Source organism: Phoenix dactylifera, unplaced genomic scaffold (assembly GCF_009389715.1).
Source record: "Phoenix dactylifera cultivar Barhee BC4 unplaced genomic scaffold, palm_55x_up_171113_PBpolish2nd_filt_p 000435F, whole genome shotgun sequence".
NCBI lineage: Eukaryota > Viridiplantae > Streptophyta > Magnoliopsida > Arecales > Arecaceae > Phoenix > Phoenix dactylifera.
This window is the reverse complement of record NW_024067871.1, coordinates 160,195-185,822: the sequence shown is the minus strand read 5'-3', so window position 1 is coordinate 185,822 and position 25,628 is coordinate 160,195. Positions and strand designations below refer to the sequence as shown.

Genomic DNA, 25,628 nt, shown 5'->3' with positions numbered 1-25,628 from the left:
GTACCATCTCTCGTAGAGATATGATGCCTCTCAATCCTATTTTAATTGTAGAAATCTTTGATGTCTGGGGTATTGACTTCATGGGCCCTTTCCCACCATCTTTTGGTTTCGAATATATTCTGTTAGGGTTGATTATGTTTCAAAATGGGTAGAAGCTATCGCCACTAAAACTAATGACCACAAGGTTGTGATTAAATTTTTTACATGAAAACATCTTTTGTCGTTTTGGTACACCCCGAGCCATTATCAGTGATGGGGGATCTCATTTTTGCAACCGATCTTTCGAGGCTTTGGTTCGCAAATATAACATCACCCACAAAGTTGCTACCCCATACCATCCCCAAACGAGTGGACAAGTCGAGGTGTCCAATAGAGAGTTAAAAACACATCTTAGAGAAACGGTACGTCCCGATAGGAAAGATTGGTCTCAAAGGATAAATGATGCACTCTGGGCTTACCGTACCCGCCTACAAAACTCCTATTGGCATGTCCCCCTACGATTAGTTTTTTGGTAAAGCTTGTCACTTACCGGTAGAACTTGAACATAGAGCTTTCTGGGCTATAAAAAAATTTAACTTAGACATGGCAAGTAGCTGGTCCTCACCCGAAAAACTTCCAACTAAGTGAACTTGAAGAATTGCGTAATGAGGCTTATGAAAATGCTAAAATTTATAAAGCAAGGACTAAGGCTTTTCATGATAAAAATATTAACCGTAAGTCCTTCGAACCTGGTCAAAAGGTTTGGCTGTTCAATTCCAAGTTGCGACTCTTCCCGGATAAACTTCGCTCTAGGTGGGATGGACATTCGTAGTGAAAAAGGTTTCTCCTTATGGTGCAGTAGAGATCCAACACCTCAATGGTGGACATGTTTTTAAAGGTCAATGGTCAAAGGTTAAAACCTTATGTAGACTGTGTTTGCCGACGGGCAATTGATCGAATCCCTTAATTTAACGAACCCTGTTTATCAAAATAATTAAGGACCCACTGTGTCTGGCTGAAGACAATAAACTTAGCGCTGTTGGGGAGGCAACCCAATTCTCTTAGATTATTTCTTAACATTGAGGACAATGTTAGGTTTAGGTTTGGGGGTATTCATCTTGATTTTCATCAAAAAGTTAAAAAATAAAAAAAATCATCTTTTAAAAAAAAAAATTAAAAATTAAAAATATTTTTTTTAAAAAAAATATGTTTATAAATAATTATTAAAAAAAGTTTTGTTAAAAAAAAAAAACCTAATTTATATACATTTATGGGAGAATGATAAACACACAAGGTATATAAAATCTAAAAAGTCCAATGACTAGTGGGAAGTAATACAAATTTAAGTTCTTTTTATTAAGTCTCTCTTAGGGAGTTGTAAGCTAATTAATACTTTGGAATTTCACTACACACTGGCCGACCCTTCTAAGGTCTAGGCTCGATATTATGTTGAGAGTATGGTAGCAACCTTGGACCCTGATGAATCATACTTATCTAATCCAAAAAAAAAAAAACATCAATAAAAATGGATTTAGTCAGGAACATCGAAAAGGGCTACCTATTGTCAAAGGTCAAGTGGGCTTGTGATGAGAACTCCGAGCATAAGTCCGTAGGGGAGTCTTGATGCCCGACACCTTATGCCAACTGGTGTGAGAGTTGTCGACTGATTGCTCGTTACACGGAAAATCACCACAAGAGTAAAAGTGCACAATTTATATATCTTTCTTTAAAAAAAAAAAAGAAAAAAAAAAGGAGAAAAAAAATGTTGTATTGACCGAAAAGACAATAGTGTGAAAGCCGTCGTTGTAAAAATTCGAGTAAACTGGAATATTACAGATAAAGCCCGTGAGGTACTAAAGTAAACATCCACAACTCTCGAAATCCTGCAGATAAGATGATTTTGAATCAGTGAGTAGGTCTTTTCGACCAATCCTTGGAAATTACTAGTATTAACAATATTTTGGAGATCCGAACCCTTAGCTTGTGTACGGTCCAGATTTCACCGAGCACTCCAGTATAAATAAGTCTTACAACTCCCTAACGGAAACTTAATGACTTCAACTTGAATTGCATCTTGACCTAGAATTTGGGCTGACTTAGTAAATAAAACCGTGTGTGTTTTGAAATTCTTATCATTTATGTATCTTGAATTAGATTTTAATATAAAAAAGAAAGAGTTTTTTGAAATTCTTTACTAGTATGCATTTGGAATTTGATTTTCACTTAATAGATCAAAAAAATAATTAAAAAAAGAATAAAAATAATAATAAAAAATATAATCATAACAATAAATGATTTATTTTAATATTGAAGTTTGTGGGTATCTTCACTGGAAACCCTCACGAGACTATAACTCGTCCACTAGGGTAACCTAGGGGTTTAAAGCCTTGTTGCATATGGTAAATGCAATCGCGATGCCTGCGAAAGTGAGTTAGAGTTCCTTCTTTTCTAATTTTATTTTGCTCGAGGACTAGCAAAATGTAGGTTTGGGGGTGTGATAAGTGCTAAATAATGTACAAATTTATCTATTTTACATAGCACTTATTATTATTGTTATGCACATATTTTAAATATTAACAGAAGAAAATGTGTTTCCCCTCTCATTTCATTTGAATAAATTATTAGAGGTAATTCAAGTTTGGTTTAATTTTCTATATTAATTTAGTCTAATGTGTGTGCAGGTCGAGTCATCCCATTCACGAACTAGTCTCATTCTGTTCCATGTGTGGACTACTTTCTCCCACATGTGCATGAAGCTACCCATTCCTTTGTCCACGTCATATTTCCCGTGTGCACCAAGCTTCCCAACTTGGCAAAACAAAGGCCTCTCCCATTTTCTCCACGTGTCCAAACTTCCTTTATTTTAGATTCAGAACAAAGCCCTTCCAACCTACCCGAGTGGACCCCAACCACTTTTCTTAAAAAGGAAGAAGAAATATAAATAATAAAAAAATTCATATATCCTACTCATTCCCGTATTCATCTTCCATGTCAATTTCTTTTATCTTCTCCTCCCCTGTTTTGGAACAAGCCGCATGATCATCCTTTCCGCATCCAATCCAGCGCCCAAAGATTTTATCCCAGCTCACGAATCATTTCTTTCCCCTGTTCCACGTCCTCCCCTCCCCCGCCTTCGCGATTCAAAGCTCAACCTCCAGCCATCCCGAGCTTCACGGATCTTCTCCGCATCCTCCCAACGTATTCCCTCCTTCCATGAATAACTCCAGCCCAGCCATACCTTGATCGCCCCCGGATCACGTTAAATAAAGAATCAAAACCCCTGTTTCAAGATCCTCTCCGCTTCACCGAGCCTCATCTTCGCCCAGATTCATTCCAAGAAGAAATCCTTTCTCCTTCCCAGCGCTGAAACGGGAGACCTTCTTCCCAAATCAGCCAGCCGGTGACTTCTTTCCTTCCCAGCACACCGAAGCAGATCGTCCCGGATTCCTCCCGGCGATACCGCACCGCGTCCCCATCTTCCGGATTCGAGAGCCCCTGCATCGCGCCTCACGGCCGCTCTAGCATCCCACGGATCATCCATTTCCAGCAGCGGTCCCACGGCGCCCTCCACGGATCCTGCGCCCGTCTGCCATCTTCCTTCTCCATTTGAAGATCCCGTACCAGCATCGCTTCCAATCCGGTGATCCCGAAATCCCAGCACCATTTCCGCTCCAGCCGTCCGCGTTTCTCCCATCGCGTGCCAGCAGCCCACCTTCCGCTTCAGCTCCCAGCACCGCGTCCGTGAATGGCATCCTTCCGTGATCAGCGTCCCTCTTCCGTGATGCAGCAACGCACGCTCCTCCCGGCGAGTCCGTGATTCCAGCCATCCACGTGCTTGCGGGGGATCTATATAAGGGAGCCATCAGCAAGAGAGAGAGCAGCTCGGTTGGGGGTGGAGTCCAAGAGAGGAGAGCTCGGTTTGAAGAAACAGAGGATACTCTGTTTCGGTGAAGAAGAAAAGAAGCCACCAGCCGAGAGAAAGAAATAAAAAAAAAGAGAGAAGAGAGAGGGGGGAAAGAGAATAGTTGTGATATTTTGGGAATAATGGGAGGTGATCAATTTCATTTGAAGATGGGAGGTCGTCCGGAAGCCATGCTCGGCTAAACGTCTAGTCTAGGGCTGGATGAAGCCCTAGCAATGTATCAGGGCAATTGTGGTTCTTATTTTTTTTAATTATTTTGGAGCCTGTTTAAATTCTTATCTTCAATGAAATATTTCTCTTATGATGTTTAAACCTTGAGCATGCCATTTACTATTCGTGTTTGCTAAAGTAGTCTAAGATAATCCATGCCTAGGAAGATGAGGTGTGCTGCACCCTAGATTAGCATACTTAGGTAGACACTTCATTCTATACCGAAGATGGATTTTTCTAACACTCTTTATGCTTTTATTTTAAAAGGCTTGTAGCCAATATTGCATGCCTCTCCAAAAGATAAAAACTAAGAACACAATCCTTGATGCAATGCTATGTGGTGGATTCCAAACCCTAGATCTATTTACTTTGATAAAATTTCAATTCGTACTCATAGATTAATTTAGTTAAATCAAGTTAGCAAATCCTTCTTTTTGATTTATTTTTAAAAGAAAAATAACTTGTCTCCAATCCCTGTGGACCGACACCCGTAATCACTATCCTACGGGATACGTGCTATTGCGTGGTTTATTTTCAAAATTGAAATAACCGATCACGTGTCAGAAAGGAGAAATCGAACTCTATTAGATATGGTTCGATCCATGATGGGATTTGCTGATCTGCCCATATTCTCTTGGGGATATGCACTTGAGTCAGCCTGTTATATACTTAATAAGGTTCCAAGTAAATCTGTGAATAAAACACCACATGAGATGTGGACGGGACAGAAATCGGTACTCTCTCACCTTAGGGTTTGGGGGTGTCCGGCGTACGTCAAACATTTGAAGACTGACAAACTTGAACCCAAGTCTGACAAATGTTTCTTTGTCGGTTATCCTAAAGAAACTAAAGAATATTATTTCTACCTTGCTGAAGAACAAAAGTTGTTCGTAAGCAATAGAGCTATTTTCTTAGAGAAAAAATTCCTTAGTGAAGGAACTAATAGCTCTAATGTTGAATTTAGAAAAGTTCAACATGTAGAAGATCCGACACCATCCACTGAACTAATTGAGTCGGATTTGATTAGATCAGATCCAGAACTCATCTTAGATGCACCATTAAGGCGATCAGGTAGAGTACCACGTCAGCCGGAGATATACTATGGTTTCTTGGTCCGGGACGGGGATCCTGTCGAACTTGATGAAAACGATGAGGATCTGATCACCTACATGGATGCAATGCAGAGGTATGACTCTGATGCATGGCTTGGAGCCATGCAATCCGAAATGGAATCGATGAAGGTCAATGATATATGGACATTAGTTGACCCACCTGAAGGGATTAAACCTATAGGGTGCAAATGGATTTTCAAAAGGAAACGGGGTGCAGATGGAAAGGTGGAAACCTACAAAGCCCGTCTGGTTGCCAAGGATTATCGTCAATGTTATGGTATAGACTATAACGAGACGTTTTTTTCTGTGGCAATGCTCAAATCCATTCGGATTGTGCTTACGATAGCAGTGCATTTAGACTATGAGATCTGGCAAATGGATGTTAAAACCGCTTTTCTAAATGGAGATTTAGAAGAGTAGGTGTATATGATACAACCTGAGGGTTTTACATCTGAAGATGAATCTAAAGTGTGCAAGCTACAAAGATCCATTTATGGATTAAAGCAAGCTTCACGGAGTTGGAATATACGATTTGATAACGTGATCAAATCGTATGGCTTCATTAAGAATGAAGAAGAACCTTGCATTTATAAATGGGCAAATGGTTCAGTTATTATATTTCTTGTTTTGTATGTGGATGACATTCTTCTAATCGGAAATGACATTCTTGCATTACAAGAAATAAAGGTTTGGCTATCAGCTCAATTTGCCATGAAGGATTTGGGAGAAGCATCTTACATCCTAGGGATGAAGATTTATAGAGATAGATCTAGAAGATTGCTTGAATTATCCCAATCCACATACATTGATACTATACTGAAGAGGTTCAGTATGATTAATTCCAAGAAAGGCTATCTTCCGATGGGCCATAGAATTAACCTCTCTAAGAGGGATTGTCCAACAACCCCTCAAGAAAGAAAGAGTATGGATAGAATTTCATATGCTTCGACAGTGGGATCTATAATGTATGCCATGACATGTACTAGACCAGACGTGGCATACTCACTAGGAGTAGTGAGCAGATACCAGTCTGATCCAGGTAGCAACCACGGGAAGGTTGTAAAAACCATCCTTAAGTATTTGAGGAATACTAAAGACTAGTGGCTTGTCTACGGTGATTCTAACTTAAAACTTGAGGGATATATTGGGAACCCGCCCATGCCGCAGAAAATTTAAAAAAATTCAGATGGCAGCGGAATCGGCATAAGCGGGATCGACGTTCATCCTATGAACGTTGTTTAAAACCGTTCGTAGATAGATTTGGATTAAAAACCTTTTAAACTACTAGGAAGATCAGATCTTCACCTTGTGCAGGTAGATGATCACCGCAAACTGATGATCGTGGTTTTGGATGAAGATTCGCTCGAAGCCGTTCAAGTGTCCGGCTTCTACGGGTATCCACACGAAGCAGGAACCGATCGAAACGTTCCAATCTCCCCGGGGTGCTAGCTCCCTTGCAGAGATATGTTTTTGATGGCTGATCACCTCCCTTTCAATCAACTCTTGATTGTGCTTGGGAGGAGGAAGAAGAAGGAGGGATCTTGAAGAAGAATCAAAGCACCTTGCAGCCCTTTTCTTTCCCCTGCGTTGGATGAAGCAAAGGAGGAGGGAGGAGGCTGCCGCCAAGCTTTCTTCTTCTCACCTTTTTGCTGATGGCGGCTGAAACCAAGAGGGGAGAAGGGTGGCCACGAGTTGGAGAGGAGGAGGGCTTCACTTATCATTAGGGCACCTCCTTTCAAAGCCTTTTAAAGGCATCTAGGGCTCCTATTTGGTTTAGTCCAAATCATGAATCAATTGGGTTCAATCTATGCTAGTCCTAATCCAATTAGAACTTGAATGAACCATGACTCAATTGAACTCTTCAATCCTAATCTAATTAGGAGTCATCTTGATTCATTGGATTAATAATTAATTAGGACTTAAGAAATCCTAATCCAATTAGGACTTGTTTAATTCTAGTCCTAATCCAATTAGGACTCTAATTTGAATTCGAAGTCCTAATCCGATTAGGACTCTAGGAATCCTACTCCAAGTAGGAATCCAAATTTAATTCAAAACTCCTAATCTAATTAGGATTATAGGAATCCTACTCCAAGTAGGAATCCTAGTCCTACTCCAAATAGGATTTTCAGTTTAAGTAGGAATCCCAGTCCAAGTAGGATTCCTAGTCCTAATCCAATTAGGACTCTACGAATCCTACTCCAAGTAGGACTCTTGTTTTAAGTCCAATTAATCAATTCCCTTTGTTCCTTCTTCAACTTATTATCAATCGAATTGATTACTTGTGATTCCTAATCACGATTCAACCATCGGATCGGTCAATGCCTCTAGTGTGTGTGACCCCATTGGGTTCTACTATGACTGGTAGTGAGATATATATTGTGATCTCTATCACAATATCATTGAAAACTCCTTTCAATGGGTCGGAACGATTCCAACTCTACTCATTAGGGTTTATCGATCATCAAGAGAATCCCTATGAGTCCCACCATCCACTAGTGACACCTAGCAGCATGTAGTGGCTACCCAGCAGAATAGAATGATGAACCTCTAGGTGCAGTTATCATATGATACAGTCCTTCTATCGTGGATCCCTACAGGACGGAGGTCATGGATAACTCGTCAAACCCCTTCGTCTGTCATATGTCAAGATTTATTCGACTTAAGTTCGAGAGTGGAAAACTCTTTCTCCACTATGCATACTGCCCCGGCCGAGGTCTTACAAACTCAGTCTTATAAATCACATAGGATCTCTCCTTATCTATCAAGGTCGATAGATTCCTTATAGGTGCACACCCTACTCCTACAGTGAACCTACTGCAGCCAATCTACACTGCATGGACCCATATGGCTAGAGACCATGTATGTGTGCAGTCAAACTACAATAAACTCACTGTGAGTAGCCGAAGCACCGCAGGTCAAAGGACCAGTCACACTACTGCAACATCAAGCAAGTCACTGACGAGTGGATAGACATCCAAGTGACTTCTTGTATTGGTCACGCTCAGTACCCTTGTTCTTAACAAGCACCTGCACTATTATTTCAGTGTCGCCACACTGTGGACTCGAGTCTCGTCCATCCATAAGGAAAGCAATATGTGTGCACTGATCGGATCAATCACCGTCCTCGTGATGATCCATTGATCAGGAGCATTCAGAAATTAATCACCAATGATGCATGGCTCAAATCTTAACTCTTAAGAATATGCATCATCATCTTATTAATTTCTTGGACGATTCATAGACACATAAACAATATGAATGAAAAAAAATGCCCAAGTTAATAAATAAATAATAAGGTCAAGTACAAATTTATGTCCCAGAATAAAAATGTGTCAGCCAAATTGGCTTCTAGGGCATACTTCTAACAATCTCCCACTTGCACTAAAGCCAATCACCCAAAAACTTAAAGTCTCATCTTCTCAAGATGGGCTTCAGTTTTTTGCCGACTTAGCTGCTTAGTCAATGGGTCTACCACATTTTCTATGGAGTCTATTCTCTGATCCTCTACTTATTTCTTTTCGAGGTAGTCATATATTAGGTTAAAACCGCCGCTCTATGTGCTTCGGCTTCTGGTGAGACCTTGACTCTTTAGCTAGTGCTATGGTGTCTTTGTTATCGTAGTTGAGTGTTATGGCATCTGATGACATTACACCTAACTCAGCAATGAACTTCTTAAATCAGAAGGTTTCCTCTGCACCCTTAGATACGGCTTAGCATTCAGCTTCTAAGGTAGAATCCACAATGATCGGTTGTTTCGAACTCTTCCAATTTACTGAACCATCATTGCACATATTCTAATGTAGGCTTTCTATCATCAATATGTGTGCATCCTTTTTCCTTCAACTCTGATATTCTTCCAAAGACCAAGAACATGTCCTTAGTTCTTCTTAAGTACTCATGACTGTTCTTCACTGCTATCCTGCGCTTCTTGCCTGGATTTGACTGATATATGCTCGTGACACTCACAGCATGTACTATATCAAGTCACGTACATTGCATGGTATACATGAGGCTCCTTATAGCCGAAGCATAAGGGATCTTGCTCATCTGCTGAATCTCTTCAGATGTGTTGGGGCACATCTTGTTGGAGAGATTTATTCCATGCCTAAAGGATAATAATCCCTTTTTAGAGGTTTCCATGCCGAACCCCTTCAGCACTCCCTCTATATACATATTCTGTGACAGGACAAGAATCCTTTTAGATCTATCTCTATAGACCTTAATTCAAGATATAGGATGCTTTCCCAAGTTTTATCATGGAGAATTCCTTATACAACCAAACCTTGACCTAAGTTAGTATGGGAATATCATTCCCAATTTGAAGGATATCATCTATGTACAATACGAAGAATGCAATAGCCCTCCCACTAACTTTCTTATATACACATGGTTCCTTTTCGTTATTGATGAAATCAAACGATTTGATTATATCGTTGAAACGAGTGTTCCAACTCCGAGATGCTTGTTATTGTCCATAGATGGACCTTTGCAGCTTACATACTTTGTGATCACCATCACAATATCATGATATGCTGCAACAACAAGCAATATTCGAATGTACTTTAGCAATGCTACAGGATGAAAAGTATCCTTATAATCAGTACTTTCGCAGTGACTATAACCTTTCGCCACTAGCCTTCCCTTATAGGTCTCTACCTAGCCATCCGAATTTAATTTCCTCTTGTAGATCCATTTATACCCAATAGGTACTATACCTTCTGGTGGATCTACTAAGGTCCAGACTTGGTTGGAATGCATGGAGTTCATCTCTGACTTCATCACTTTCAGCTATCTCTCGGAATCGATGTCTAACATCGCCTCGTTGTAGGTATTAAGATCCTTACCTTGATCCCTATCTCCCATGAGGAACACTTCCTCTACATCCTCTATAAGCATACCTAAGTACCTTTCAGGCGGACGGAAGATCCTACTAGATTTTCGAGATGGAGGAGGTACTACGTGTACTGACTTAGTATAAATAGGTTCTATAGGCACAATGGCTCGTTGCTATTTAGAGACTTTCTCTTCAAGCTCAATTTTCCTCCCACTGTCTCTGTAAAGGATAAACTATATCCATGAAGATAGCATCTAGGCTCACAAACACTTTGTGATCCTTTGGGATGAAAAGTCGTATCCTAATGACTCTTTAGGATATCCTATAAAACGAGCATTAATTGTCCTTTCCTCTAGCTTGTCTGCCTGTAGTCGCTTGACGTGGGCTGGATATCCCCAAATCTTGAGATAACCAAGACTTAGCTTCTTACCATGTCATATCTCATATGGTGTGGTAAGAACGGACTTTAGAGGAAACTCTATTCAATAAGTAAATAGCTGAAAATAGGGCATCTATCTAAAGAAACAAGGTTAAATTAGTGAAGCTCATCATGGACCGGACCATATCCAATAGAGTCTGATTCCTCCTCTCTGACACTCCGTTGAGCTGAGGTGTACCAGAAGAAGTCCATTATGAAATTATACCATTCTCCTTGAGATAATCACGGAACTCTCCACTAAGGTATTCACTTCCTCGATCTGATCGAAGAACCTTAATGAGTTTTTTTTTTTTTCTACTTCATATCTCAACTCTTTGAACCTTTCAAAAGTATCAGATTTGTGTATCATACACATATCCATACCGTGAGTAATCATCGGTTAATAAAGTAAAAATTACAACCCCTAGCCTGCACATCGAATGGGCCACACACATCAGTGTGTACTAGGGTAAGTATTTTAGTGGACCTCCCTGTGTCCTACAAAGGATATTTTGGCCATCTTTTCTTGAAGGCAGGATTCACAAATCGGATATGACTCGAAAGTCAATGAGCCTAGAAGCCCATGTTTCTTCAATTTGTTTATTCTGTCTTCTCCTATATGGCCAAGCCTGAGGTGCCACAAATACTTTAGATTTATCTCATTTCTAGATCTATTAGATCCTATGGTACTCATTGTTTGCTCAGATACATTCACAGATGCATCCATATGTATGTGATAGAGACTGTCAATCATAAAACCATGTTGAACCAATTTATTTCTCAAATAAATGGAACAGTAGTTTTATAAAAATCTTTCTATGCTAAACAAGATACAGAAATCAAAATTTTGCTAGCAACAGGTAACAGTCCCTAATTATCCTGAGCATATCTGACATACCTTTTGAAGGTCTGTCACCCTTCATGTTCTTTATGCTTTCATGTATGTAGGACAGTTCCTCTTCCAATGGTCATCCATGATGCAATGAAAATACTTTTCCTTGCAATTGGCCTTTTTCTTGGAACTTCCTTACTTGGCATTTTCTTGCTCTTCTGCTTCTTTGCAGGCTTCTTCTTCTTTCAGATAAACTCTTTCTTGGAAGTAGAAACCAACTCGACAGTGAGAACGATGCCCCTTGAACTCTTCAAGGTCCCTAAGGTAGTTACCAATTTATTTAACAATTCTATTTTGGTGCATATAATCTAGCTCATATGGTAATTTACTATAAACTGTTCATATGAAGCTAGAAGGGATTGTGGGATCAAATCCGTTTGCAATTCCTTGTGCATGGTCATGCCGAGCTTCTCAAGCTTCTCTAAGTCCTTTATCATGGTCAAACCATGATCATGGACAGACTGCCCATCGCGCATCTTGGCCTTGAAGGGCCTCTTGGACATTCAAACCAAGCTGCGTGACTCTGATCACCATACAACTATTGCAGGTGATTTAATGTGTCCTTGGCAATCTTCATATTCTCATGCTGGCATTATAATTTATTAGACATGGATGCCATTATGTAGCACCTAACTTTATTGTCATCGTTCGTCCACTTAGTATGCGTCTCACGCTGATCAGTGATCGAACAGATTGGTAATACGGGAATTCCATGGTCTAGCACATACCCTAATTTTTCACAATTCAAAACTATTTTAAAATTTGCTGAGCCAGTCTTTATAATTGGGTTTGGTCAAACGGTTGTTCTATAGGATATGAGTTAATAGTCTAGAAGCTGACATTATAATCCTCAGAGAGTAAAGATTCTAGTTAGAATTTTGTACTTGATCTTAATTTGTTCTAGGGTCTTTTAGAACAAATGTGCTTCCCACTATTTTCTCGAATTCCTCACACTCCCCTGGTAGAAAAACGAAAATCCTACATGACTAGGGTTTCTAGTGGGTACTGCGGTCCCACCGATTTACATGCCACCTCACCTAACAGTTATTGGTGACACATAAATAGATGAGTGTACAACTCTTGTACAATGCTTCTCAAGCATGTTGCAGTGCTAGTTGGTCTCTAAGTCATGAAGGCCTCACCTAACAGTTATTGGTCCCATTTCTTAGTTAAGTCAGACCCACCGCATAACCGTAGAAATAAAGTTATCATTGGGTCCTCACCTAACAGTTATTGGTGCCCAACCCCACCTTTACCCTACAACATCTCATGTCTATAGAGAGGTCCAGCCCCCGATGCAACTTGCCCACTCTGTCCAGCTGAGACAAATCAACATCAGAAAGACCTTAGCAGCTCTACTACAGTGGAAGACCTATTGACTTAATATTGGTTAATCAGGTCTTAGTGTTTGCAACTTGAGCTCTTCATAAGAGGTAATCGAACAATTGGCTAGGTAAGCAGGTGGGAGGCTCCCCTTACTCAGAGAGTAAGGTCCTAATTAAGTAACTACCTTTCATGCTTTCCTAGACACCAATTAGATCAATTAATCTAATATGACCCGCTCATGTTGGTTCACTCTCGACTTGATTGAGGAGGTTTTAGTTTAGGTCTATTTCGATTGGCAACTCGCATCTCACGCACACATCCATCTACCTGCTATGCATAGGCATAAACATTAAACATCCAGGCATATATATAAAAAATAGTAAATGTAACTGGTGATGATCATGGATCCAGGATGGGTTATAGTACAAGCACATGCACGTCAATTGGTTTGATCGTCTTCAACTCTTGACTCGATCTTGATCCCCTAGGTTCAATTGTAATCAACTCCTTGATCCATCTTCAATCAACCTATGATCTCAACCCGTGCAAGGCTTGCTTGTAGGAGGCACACATCGATCAACCATCGACGTGCAACATACATCACAGATTACATCCCAGATAAAATTTAAAAATAAAAGAATAATTACAATCCTTTTTCATGAGACACGCAGGTCTCTAATACATGAATTTGAGATGCTCGCAGGCATCTGAAAAATTGATTTACATGTCATCACATAACATCACAGATTACATCGCAGATCATATCAGCATATTCACAAAGGGTCATCCATGATCATCACCATTCGCATCACATGCATTATAATTTACAGATCTGAAACTTAATTGATTACCTCATCTCATGAGTCGCTGATCATGTAAGGGATGATTCTAATTAATTTTAATCATATTAATTACATAATAGAATCATTAATCAATGCATACCAAAATTCAGCATGCAAAAAAATTCTGCAACCTGAAAATCTGCATGCATAAAAATCAGCAGGCATAATCCTTTAATTTTCAGATCTAATATGCCTTAATTCTATTAATCCTAATCCTAATCTACGAGGCCTAGGCTCTGATACCACTATTGGGAACCCGCCCATGCCGCAGAAAATTTAAAAAAATTTAGATGGCAGCAGAATCGGCATAAGCGGGATCGACGTTCATCCTATGAACGTTGTTTAAAACCGTTCGTAGATAGATTTAGATTAAAAACCTTTTAAACTACTAGGAAGATCAGATCTTCACCTTGTATGGGTAGATGATCACCGCAAACTGATGATCGTGGTTTTGGATGAAGGTTCGCTCGAAGTCGTTCAAGTGTCCGGCCTCTACGGGTATCCACACGAAGCAGGAACCGATCGAAACGTTCCAATCTCCCCGGGGTGCTAGCTCCCTTGCAGAGATATATTTTTGATGGCTGATCACCTCCCTTTCAATCAACTCTTGATTGTGCTTGGGAGGAGGAAGAAGAAGGAGGGATCTTGAAGAAGAATCAAAGCACCTTGCAGCCCTTTTCTTTCCCCTGCGTTGGATGAAGCAAAGGAGGAGGGAGGAGGCTGCCGCCAAGCTTTCTTCTTCTCACCTTTTTGCTGATGGCGGCTGAAACCAAGAGGGGAGAAGGGTGGCCACAAGTTGGAGAGGAGGAGGGCTTCACTTATCATTAGGGCACCTCCTTTCAAAGCCTTTTAAAGGCATCTAGGGCTCCTATTTGGTTTAGTCCAAATCATGAATCAATTGGGTTCAATCTATGCTAGTCCTAATCCAATTAGAACTTGAATGAACCATGACTCAATTGAACTTTTCAATCCTAATCTAATTAGGAGTCATCTTGATTCATTGGATTAATAATTAATTAGGACTTAAGAAATCCTAATCCAATTAGGACTTGTTTAATTCTAGTCCTAATCCAATTAGGACTCTAATTTAAATTCGAAGTCCTAATCCGATTAGGACTCTAGGAATCCTACTCCAAGTAGGAATCCAAATTTAATTCAAAACTCCTAATCTAATTAGGATTATAGGAATCCTACTCCAAGTAGGAATCCCAGTCCTACTCCAAATAGGATTCCCAGTCCAAGTAGGAATCCCAGTCCAAGTAGGATTCCTAGTCCTAATCCAATTAGGACTCTACGAATCCTACTCCAAGTAGGACTCTTGTTTTAAGTCCAATTAATCAATTCTCTTTGTTCCTTCTTCAACTTATTATCAATTGAATTGATTACTTGTAATTCCTAATCATGATTCAACCATCGGATCGGTCAATGCCTCTAGTGTGTGTGATCCCATAGATTCTACTCTGACTGGTAGTGAGATATATATTGTGATCTCTATCACAATATCATTGAAAACTCCTTTCAATGGGTCGGAACGATTCCAACTCTACTCATTAGGGTTTATCGATCATCAAGAGAATCCCTATGAGTCCCACCATCCACTAGTGATACCTAGCAGCATGTAGTGGCTACCCAACAAAATAGAATGATAAACCTCTAGGTGCAGTTATCATGTGATACAGTCCTTCTATCGTGGATCCCTACAGGACGGAGGTCATGGATAACTCATCAAACCCCTTCGTCTGTCATATGTCAAGATTTATTCGACTTAAGTTCGAGAGTGGAAAACTCTTTCTCCACTTTGCATACTGCCCCGGCCGAGGTCTTACGAACTCAGTCTTATAAATCACATAGGATCTCTCCTTATCTATCAAGGTCGATAGATTCCTTATAGGTGCACACCCTACTCCTACAGTGAACCTACTGCAGCCAATCTACACTGCATGGACCCATATGGCTAGAGACCATGTATGTGTGCAGTCAAACTACAATAAACTCACTGTGAGTAGCCGAAGCACCGCAGGTCAAAGGACCAGTCACACTACTGCAACATCAAGCAAGTCACTGACGAGTGGATAGACATCCAAGTGACTTCTTGTATTGGTCACGCTCAGTACCCTTGTTCTTAACAAGCACCTGCACTATTACTTCAGTGTCGCCACACTGTGGACTCGAGTCTCGTCCATCCATAAGGAAAGCAATATGTGTGCACTGATCGGATCAATCACCGTCCTCGTGATGATCCATTGATCAGGAGCATTCAGAAATTAATCACCAATGATGCATGGCTCAAATTCTTAACTCTTAAGAATATGCATCATCATCTTATTAATTTCTTGGACGATTCATAGACACATAAACAATATGAATGAAAAAGAATGCCCAAGTTAATAAATTAATAATAAGGTCAAGTACAAATTTATGTCCCAGAATAAAAATGCGTCAGCCAAATTGGCTTCTAGGGCATACTTCTAACAGGATATACCGATTCAAGTTTTTAGTCAAATCAAGATGATAGCAAGAGTGGGTCAGGATATATCTTTACTCTTAAGGGTGGGGCCATCAGCTGAAAAAGTTCCAAACAGCATACAGTGGCAGATTCTACATGTAAAGCAGAATACATCGCAGTATCTGATGCCGCTAAGGAAGCTGTATGGTTGCGGAAGTTCTTCACTGAGCTTAGAGTGACACCCTCCATTGATGGTCCAGTGCCTGTATTTTGTGACAACACTGGAGCTATAGCTCAAGCAAAAGAACCCAAAGCACATCAGCGGACCAAACATATTCTACGTCGCTACCACCTGGTTCGAGAGATCGTCGAACGAGGTGATATTGATCTTCAGAAGATTGACACAAAAGAAAATCTGGCCGATCCATTTGCCAAAGTCCTCGGCATTAAAGAGTTCAACGAACACAAGTCGAAGATGGGTATTATATACTGTGCCGATTAGCTTTAGGCTAAGTGGGAGTTGTTGGAAATTGTATCCTAAGAGTCAATCGTCAGTGCGCTCATGATTAAATTTTGTAAATAAATTGACAAATTAATAAAATATTATTTGGCATTGTTCATCATTTCATTGTACATCTTCAAATGAACTCTTATATGATGAAGTCCATAGGACTTGTTTTATGATAAAGGAGGATTTATCTTCAAGTCCTTAAAACTGTTCGCGATCAAATGATATGCTGTTACTAGGATGACAGCATTATCGAGATTAGGTCGTTGTGTGACATATATGTTGATTGTCCTCTTAACCAAGGAGTGTGGAGATACTGATATGTCATACAGGTGAAGTGTAGGAGTACATTTCACTGAACGTGACCAATTCCGGAATGCTCTATTGTCAAGAGATGTTCCGAGTGGATATGGGTATAAGTTTGGCCCTCTGATCTGAGACCGTAACCTGTGACTAGCAAGTAACTCACTATACTTTGGTACCAGACTACCTGAATTTCTAATTCAGTGATGGAAGGTCACTGGGTATAGTCAAGTACTTGCGTAGTCAGTTGTGAGTCAAGATGGAATTGACCCCTTCTGGAAATAGGAGATAATGCCTTGTGTTCAATTTAGCAAAACCTTGGCCAGGGTAATCCTTGTGAGAAGTCACAGGATTTCTAAAGTTGAATCACATCATGGATGCACTTATTACAGAGTTGACAGAACTCTAAAGTCATCTTGGCATTTAGGAGTCATAGGGATAAATTATATAGTAACCATAGTCCAAGGGTTCTTGAATATTGCTTTGCGATCATTCGGCCTATCCGGACGTCGGGTACCATTGCTAGATGGTCATTTCGATTAGTACAAGAAGTTGTTCTTGTGCTACCGACTTAGGTTCGAACCTATGGGATCATACGCATAGAAGTTTCTAGGTTGATCAAATGGCTGATTAATGATTAAGAATCATTCAGGGATAATTTGGTCAATTCGATTGACAAAATTATCCTAAGCAAAAGTTGCATTAAAATAATTATTGAATTATTGGAGGGTTAATTAGTAATTAGATTACTAATAAATTCAATTTGATTGAATTATTGGACTTTAATTAAGCCAAATTGAATTAGATTCATTTTGGGCTAAATTAGGGTTTGACTTAATTCGATCGGGTTCGACCCGAGCCGATTGTGTTAGATGTATGCCCTAGAAGCCAATTTTTGGCTGACACATTATTAATTCTGGGACATAATTTGTATTTGACTTTATAAATAAAAGGCATCTTTTTCATTCATATTGATTATGTGTCTATGAATCGTCCAAGAATTAATAAGATAATGATCCATATTCTTAAGAGTTAAGAATTTGAGCCATGCATCATTAGTAATTAATTTCTGAATGCTCCTGATCGATGGATCATCACGAGGGCGGTGATCGATCCGATGAGATCAGTGCACACATTACTTTCCTTATGGATGGACGAGACTCGAGTCCACAGTGTGAGGACACTGAAGTAATAGTGCAAGTGCTTGTTAGAGAACAAGGGTACTGAGCGTGACCAAGACAAGAAGTCACTTGGATGTCTATCCACTCGTCAGTGACTTGCTTGATGTTGCAGTAGTATGACTGGTCTTTTGACCTGCGGTGCTTCAGCTACTCACAGTGAGGTTATTGTAGTTTGACTATACGTATACATGGTCTCTAGTCATATGGGTCCTTGTAGTGTAGATTGGCTGCAGTAAGTTCACTGTAGGAGTAGGGTATGCACTTACATGGAATCTATCGACCTTGATAGAAGAGAAGTGATCCTATGTGATTTGTTAGACTGAGTTCTAAGACCTTGGCCAGGGCAGTAATATAAAGTGGAGAAAGAGTTTTTCACTATCGAACTCGAGTCGAATAAATCTTGACATATGACAGACGAAGGGGTTTGACGAGTTATCCATGACCTCCGTCCTATAGGGATAATACGATAGAAGGACTGTATCACATGTTAACTGCACCTAGAGGTTTATCATTCTATTCTACTGGGTAGCCACTACATGCTGCTAGGTGTCACTGGTGGATGGTGGGACTCACAGGGATTATCTCGATGATCGATAAACCCTAATGAGTAGAGTTGGAATCGTTCCAATCCATTGAAAGGAGTTTTCAATGATATTGTGATAGAGATCATAATATATCTCACTACCAGTCAGAATAGAACCTATGGGGTCACACACACTAGAAGTATTGACCGATCCGATGGTTGAATAGTGATTAGAAATCACAAGTAATCAATTTGATTGATATTCAGTTGAACAAGGAACAATGGAAATTGATTAATTGGACTTAAAACACAAATCCCACTTAGAGTAGGATTCCTAGAGTCCTAATTGGATTAGGACTAGGAATCCTATTTGGAGTAGGACTGGGATTCCTACTTGGAGTAGGATTCCTACAATCCTAATTAGATTAGGATTTTGAATTTATTTTTGGATTCCTACTTAGAATAGGATTCCTAAAAATCCTAATTGGATTAGGACTTCGGATTCAATTAGAGTCCTAATTGGATTAGGACTAAAATTAAATATGTCCTAATTTGGATTAGGGTTTCTTAAGTCACAATTAATTATTAATCTAATGAATCAATAAGACTCCTAATTGGATTAGGATTGAAGAGTTCAATTGAGTCAAAATTGATTTAAGTTCTAATTGGATTAGGACTTACCTAGATTGGATCCAAATTGGTTCACCCTTGGGCTAAGCCTAATTGGATTAGGACTTGACCACATTAGGGCATTGCAAACCCTACTTAATGTGGATTAGGGTTTACCATGAGGAGGGGCGTACGCCCCTCCCCTTTCCATGAGATGAGGGATGAAGAGAGGGGGCCGGCGCCCCCTCTTAGGAAATAACTCTAGGACTCCTAAATTGTAGGAGCCCTAGATGGCTATAAAAAGGGGAGGGATCATGGGCTGACGCCCTAAGGTGCTTCCTCTCCTCTCTTCAGCCGTCATCACCCCCTCTCCTCCCTTGGTTCGGCTGCAAGCAAAGGAAGAACAACTTCAAGTGTTGGCGGCCTCCTCCCCTTCCCTTCCTTCATCCAACGCAAGGAAGAAAAAGAAGGCTGCGTGGGGATTCTTCTTCTTCCTCTTCTTCATCCTTCTTCTTGCTCCTCTCAAGTACATTCAAGAGTTGAAAGAAAGAGAGGATATCAGCCATCAAAAGAAATCTCTGCAAGGGAGCTAGCACCCCGGGGAGATTAGAGCGATTGGATCGGTCCTCTGCTTCGTGTGGATACCCGTAGAGGCCGGGCACTTGAACGGCTTCAAGCGAACCTTCATCCTAAACCATGAACTTCAGTTTGCGGTGATCATCTACCCGCACAAGGTGAAGATCTGATCTTCTTAAAGTTATAAAAAGTTCTTAATCCTTACCTATCTACGAACGGTCATGAAACAACGTTCATGCGATGAACGTCGATCCCGCACATGCCTCTTCCGCTGCCATCTGATTTTATTTTTGAAATATCAGCGGCATGGGCGGGTTCCCAACAGTGGTATCAGAGCTTAGGCTTCGTAGATTAAGGTAAGAATTAATTATCTAAAGGCTTATTAGATCTGAAAATTGAATGATCATGCATGCTGAAAATTTCTGCAAGCAGATTTTTCAGGGTTGCTGAATTTTTGCAAGCTGATTTTTATGTGATAAGATGATGATTCTAATTGTATTGTTAATGAGATTACAAAGTTTAGAATCATGATTAGCATGATCAGCAACCTATGTCATGAGATAATCAATTAGTTTTCAAATCTGAAAAGTATAATTGTTGCATGCGGTGACGATCATAGGATTCAAACCCTTTTGGTATCAAATGTAATGACCTACGATATGATCTGTGATGTCATGTAATTTTTCAGATGCTTGCATGCATCTTATTTGATGTTTTGAGAGGCCTGCGTGCCTCCTAAAAGGGAGATGTATTTATTTTTATTTTATTTTATATCTGGTTGTATTTCTGTGATGTGATGTACGTCAACGATCAAGTCGAAGATGATGCATGAGATGAGCAGGGGTCTAAGCGGTTGATGGTGATTGGATCAAGAGTTGGTCAAGGATCGAATCAAGGAGGCTTGGAACCAATTCAAGAGTTGAAGACCAGTTGATCGATTGACGTGCATGTGCTTGTAATACGACCTAACTAGAATCCATGATCATCACCTATTTAAAGTTTAGCTTTAATTATTGCTGCGATTATAACTGCCTGCAATGTACCGTTTGCATGTGATGTGAATGAGAGTCTGATAAGTGCTGATTAATCTATAATTTAATATTCTTTTTCCAGCACTTATCAATGTTCTTAAATGGATAACTACTTGTTTTACCATGAAATTGAATAAACAATGAAATAAATTTAAATTATGGTAAGAGGTAAATAATACTTTTCTTAAAACAGACTCTGAATTTGTCTCTCTTCTGGTTGAGATCTTTCATAAAAACATATAAGGAGGAGATTGTGTTGACCCGAATTATTAACCTGATGGAGTTGCAATCAAGCTAAGGGTATAATTCAATGAGCTTTGGTCCTGGTTAGATTGAAAGTTATAATTACATGGAAAAATATTTGATTAACCCTTTTATTAAGTCATGGTCTGATCTGGTTGAGTTCAATCTGAAGCGGTATAGTAAGAATTAAATGTCATTGGGCTCGAGAACAAATTCAAGCAAATCAACAATCATGACCCACCTCAAACCCAAAGTCAATTCCCAACCAATACCTTGCGTGCCTTCATATAAAATTTATAATTTTAAAACAAATAATAATAATATTAATAAATAATAATAATAAAATAATAAAATAAATAAAAATAATTTCGGAAAGAATTACTGGAAACACTGTTCATATGAACAGTATCCCGTGAAAACACTGCTCATATGAATAGTGTTTTTACAAATATATATATATTTATGTATATATATAAATCAAATAATAAATAAATTAATAAAGAATATCCACTGTTTATCTTCTTCTTCTTCCCGATATCCCACTGTTTATCTTCTTTCCCCTCCCCGTTACCTATCCTTTTCGGCTTCCTCCCGCTGCCAAACCTTCCCGTGATCCCGCCTCGCTCACAACAACCCGATCCCCCATCATCCGCGTGCCAAATCCAAGAGGGAGATCAGCCGGGCACCTTCCGCATCCAGCCATGGCGTCGTCTTCATTCCCGGATGCTCCACCGGCGATCACTCCTCCGCTACAATCAATGAGCCGCTCCAACCGTCGGGAATCAAATGCTCCGCATCAGCCCATTCCAGCACGAGTTCCACGGGGTGCAGCCAGCGACTGGATCCCCCGCCTCTCCTTCCGATCGTAACGCTTCCAATTCATCATTCGCACAGACACCTGCAACATCTTTCCGTCCGGATTCATCCCTAGCACCAAGCCGTGATCGGCTCCCAACCGCCGGAAACCCAGCTCGGCATTCATCTACAGCTCAGTCCTCGGCTTCTCCGAGATCCAGATACTCCGAATCAGCACCTCCCATCGATCCCGCGGCCACTCATCTTCTTCCCTCCACCTCCCGTCGATCCAGCGGCCGGCTTCATTTCCGGCCATTACAATCAAACGCTCCATGAATCCCTCCCAAGATCCAGCCACGCCATTGACACCATTCATCCACTATAAAAGGAGGCCATCATTCGGTGGCAAAGGGAGCTCGGGGAGGAGAAAACAGGGGAGAACCCCTGTTTCGGTGAAGAAAAGGAAGAAGAAACCGAGCGGGAGAGATAAAGAAATAAAAAAAAAGAGAGAAAGGAGGGGGGAAAGAGAAGAGTTTTGGATATTTTGGGAATAATGGGAGGTGATCAATTTCATTTGAAGATGGGAGGTCGTCCGGAAGCCATGCTCGGCTAAACATCTAGTCTAGGGCTGGATGAAGCCCTAGCAATGTATCAGGGCAATTGTTGTTCTTGTTTTTTATTATTTGGGAGCTTGTTTAAATTCTTATTTCCAATGAAATATTTCTTCATGATATTTAAATTTTGAGCATGCTAGTTATTAATCATGTTTGCTAAAGTAGTCTAAGATGATCCATGCCTAGGAAGATGAAGCGTGCTGCATCCTAGATTAGCATACTTAGGTAGACACTTCATGCTACACCGAAGATGGATCTTCCTAACACTCTTTATGCTTTCATTTTAAAAGGCTTGCAGCCAAAATTGCATGCCTCTCCAAAAGATAAAAATTAAGAACACAATCCTTGATGCAATGCTATGTGGTGGATTCCAAACCCTAGATCTATTTACTTTGATAAAAATTTTAATTCGTACTCATAGATTAATTTAGTTAAATCAAGTTAGCAAATTCTTCTTTTTGATTTATTATTAAAGAAAAATAACTAGTCTCCAATCCTTGTGGACCGACACCCGTAATCACTATCCTACAGGATACGTGCTATTGCGTGGTTTTATTTTCAAAATTGAAAGAACCGATCAATTTTTGGCACTGTTGCCGGGGATTGCTAGCATAGTTATTTTTCTTATTAAAAAAAAAATTTATTTAAAAATTAAAAAAAAATTCTTAAAAAAATTTCTATTATTGTTACTTTTCTTATCTTCTTTTTCTCCCTTACTAATTTTTATTTATTTTTTTATATATATTATTTGATCAGGAATCGAGGAAAAAACTCCTGGGATGACTCAACAAGAAGAACCTGCTGGAAAAAGCAATGCTGTATGAGGTTTGCCTTAAAAAAAAAATTAAAATTGGCTGGGGAAATTCCCTTTGGTACCTCTAAACGTTTTCTTATTTAAATTAATTATTGGTTTGAAATTTTGTTGGTGATCTTGTTTTGATTTTTAATTATAGCAAAATGGTGAATGCATGCTTGATAACACATACCAACCATCAATTTGCACAGTAAGTACAGGGCAATGCACCCCAACAAGATAAGAGCCGGATTTCATCACCGGACTATGCCCCAACTTAGGGTGGGAACTCAATCCTCACATAGTAGTCATCCTTAATTAAAATCAATTAGACGTTGGCCCCTAAGGGACATTCGAGCTCAATAGGGACGAATGATCATCCTGAAAGGTGTATCCATTTCAACTCTGTGTCTTAGTTTTGATGTCTAGGGCAGCATTTGTTCCCTATAAGGGAGACAGTTCATCTGTTCGAGGCAAAGTGGGTTTTAAGTGGGACCTTTGCGACGCATCGTGACCCCTCCACTTACCTGGGAGCTTACCTGGTCAACTCAGTTCATTAGACCGGATTGGAGGCTTAGGTGCCCTCTTCAAACCAGTTAGGAGCTGTCTAGTGATTTTAGGACAAAGACTAGGATTGATATGCTTTTCTCTTTTATTGCATGCTTGATTAATCGAGTACTAGTGTATGCACGGTAGTCGTTCTAGAGTACAAAACCTATTACCTTTTGACCCTGAAATAGAACGAACCCTTAGGAACATTCGAGCTAAGATCAAAACATTAGGATCATCCCCACCTCTTAAGATGGCTGAAGAACAACCCAAACTCCTGAGGGAATACTTTACTCCCACTATTTACACTTCCCCATCTTGCATTCGATTACCTGAGGTAGCAGCTGTACAATATGAAATAAAGTCTAGTGTGATCCAAATGCTTCCATCTTTTTATGGGCTCACCAATGAAGATCCATATAAACACCTAGATGAATTCCTTGAGATTTGCACCACTGTCAAGATTCAGAATTTCACTGATGATGCTCTGAAACTTAGATTATTCCCCTTCTCCCTTAAAGATAGAGCCAAGCAATGGTTGAATTCTTTAGAAGCCAACTCGATTCGTTCTTGGGATCAAATGCAACAAGAATTTCTTAAAAAATACTTTTCCATAGGAAGAACGAACCAGTTTAGACGTGCCATTACAAGCTTCTCCCAAACTGAGGGAGAAGAATTTCATGAAACTTGGGAGAGATTTCGAGACCTAATCCGTAAATGCCCTCATCATCAAATACCTAAGTGGCAGCTAGTGCAATGTTTCTATGACGGATTGACAGAACGAAACCGTCAGATGATCGATGCTGCATGCGGGGGCACTTTTATGCTTCAAAATGAGCATGAAGCATGGCAATTATTTGAAAATCTTAATGAAAACTCCCTCCACCATGCTTCATGTTCTCGTCAAGCACCCCCGAGTTCTCAAAGAAAAGGGACCATTTGTGAAATAAGTCATTCTATGGACCTGTCTAGCAAGGTAGATGCATTGTCCCATAAGATTGACCAACTGATGATAGGTGGGCATTACATGAACTCTTCCCAAGCACAAGTGTGTACTATTTGTTCTAGTCCATCCCACCCTATTCATGAGTGCCCTTCAGCGCCCCAATTCTCCGAACTCGTGCAAGAACACATCAATGCTGCTCAAACACAGCCTAGACCGGGAAATGACCCATTTTCCAATACATATAACCCGGGATGGCGAAATCATCCAAACTTTTCTTGGAAGCAGCAAGCTTCAAACACAGCCCAACCCTATTCCCAAAATTTTCAAAACCCTCAGAATTTTCATCCCTACCGTCCCTCAACCCAATTTCAACATCCTCCTCCTCCAACCCAAAGAAATACAGCCTTTGAGGAGAAGGTGTTGACTGCCCTTCAAGGTTTGGAGGCAAACACACAACTATTGCACTCTCACACGCAATCAATTGCTAAGCTAGAATCCCAAATGGGTCAACTAGCTAATGCATTAAACAAGCGAGAGGAAGGTAAGCTTCCAAGTCAACCAATGAGTAATCCTAGGGGACAATACGTGGCTCAAGAAACTCGACTAAATCATGAGCAAGCTAATGCTTTGACTACCCTAAGGAGTGGACGTATAATAGATAATAAGGTTGGGGAGGGTAACAATAAGGAAGGAGAGGAAGAAGAGAAGAATGTATCACATGAAAACCCAAAACCTTCTTCAGCTAGTCCACCATCTGCCACAACCCACATTCCAAAGGCTCCATTCCCTGAAGCACTTAATGCACCCTCTCCCTTTGGCAAGAAGGAAACTTCATTAGAAGAGATGATGGAGGTCTTCAAACAAGTTAAAATCAACCTCCCACTCCTTGATGCCATCAAACAAGTTTCCTCCTATGCCAAATTTCTCAAAGATCTTTGCACCCAAAAGCGGAAATCTAGGACACATGTGCCTA

The 25,628-nt window shown here is 40.1% G+C and overlaps 1 non-coding gene across 1 annotated transcript; it reads right to left on the bottom strand.

The window, feature by feature from the left end:
- Positions 1–24,338: 24,338 nt before the first annotated feature.
- LOC120106032 lies at positions 24,339–24,444 on the bottom strand. The gene has a single exon (XR_005508265.1). It is a non-coding gene; the product is annotated as a small nucleolar RNA R71 (small nucleolar RNA).
- Positions 24,445–25,628: the final 1,184 nt, after the last annotated feature.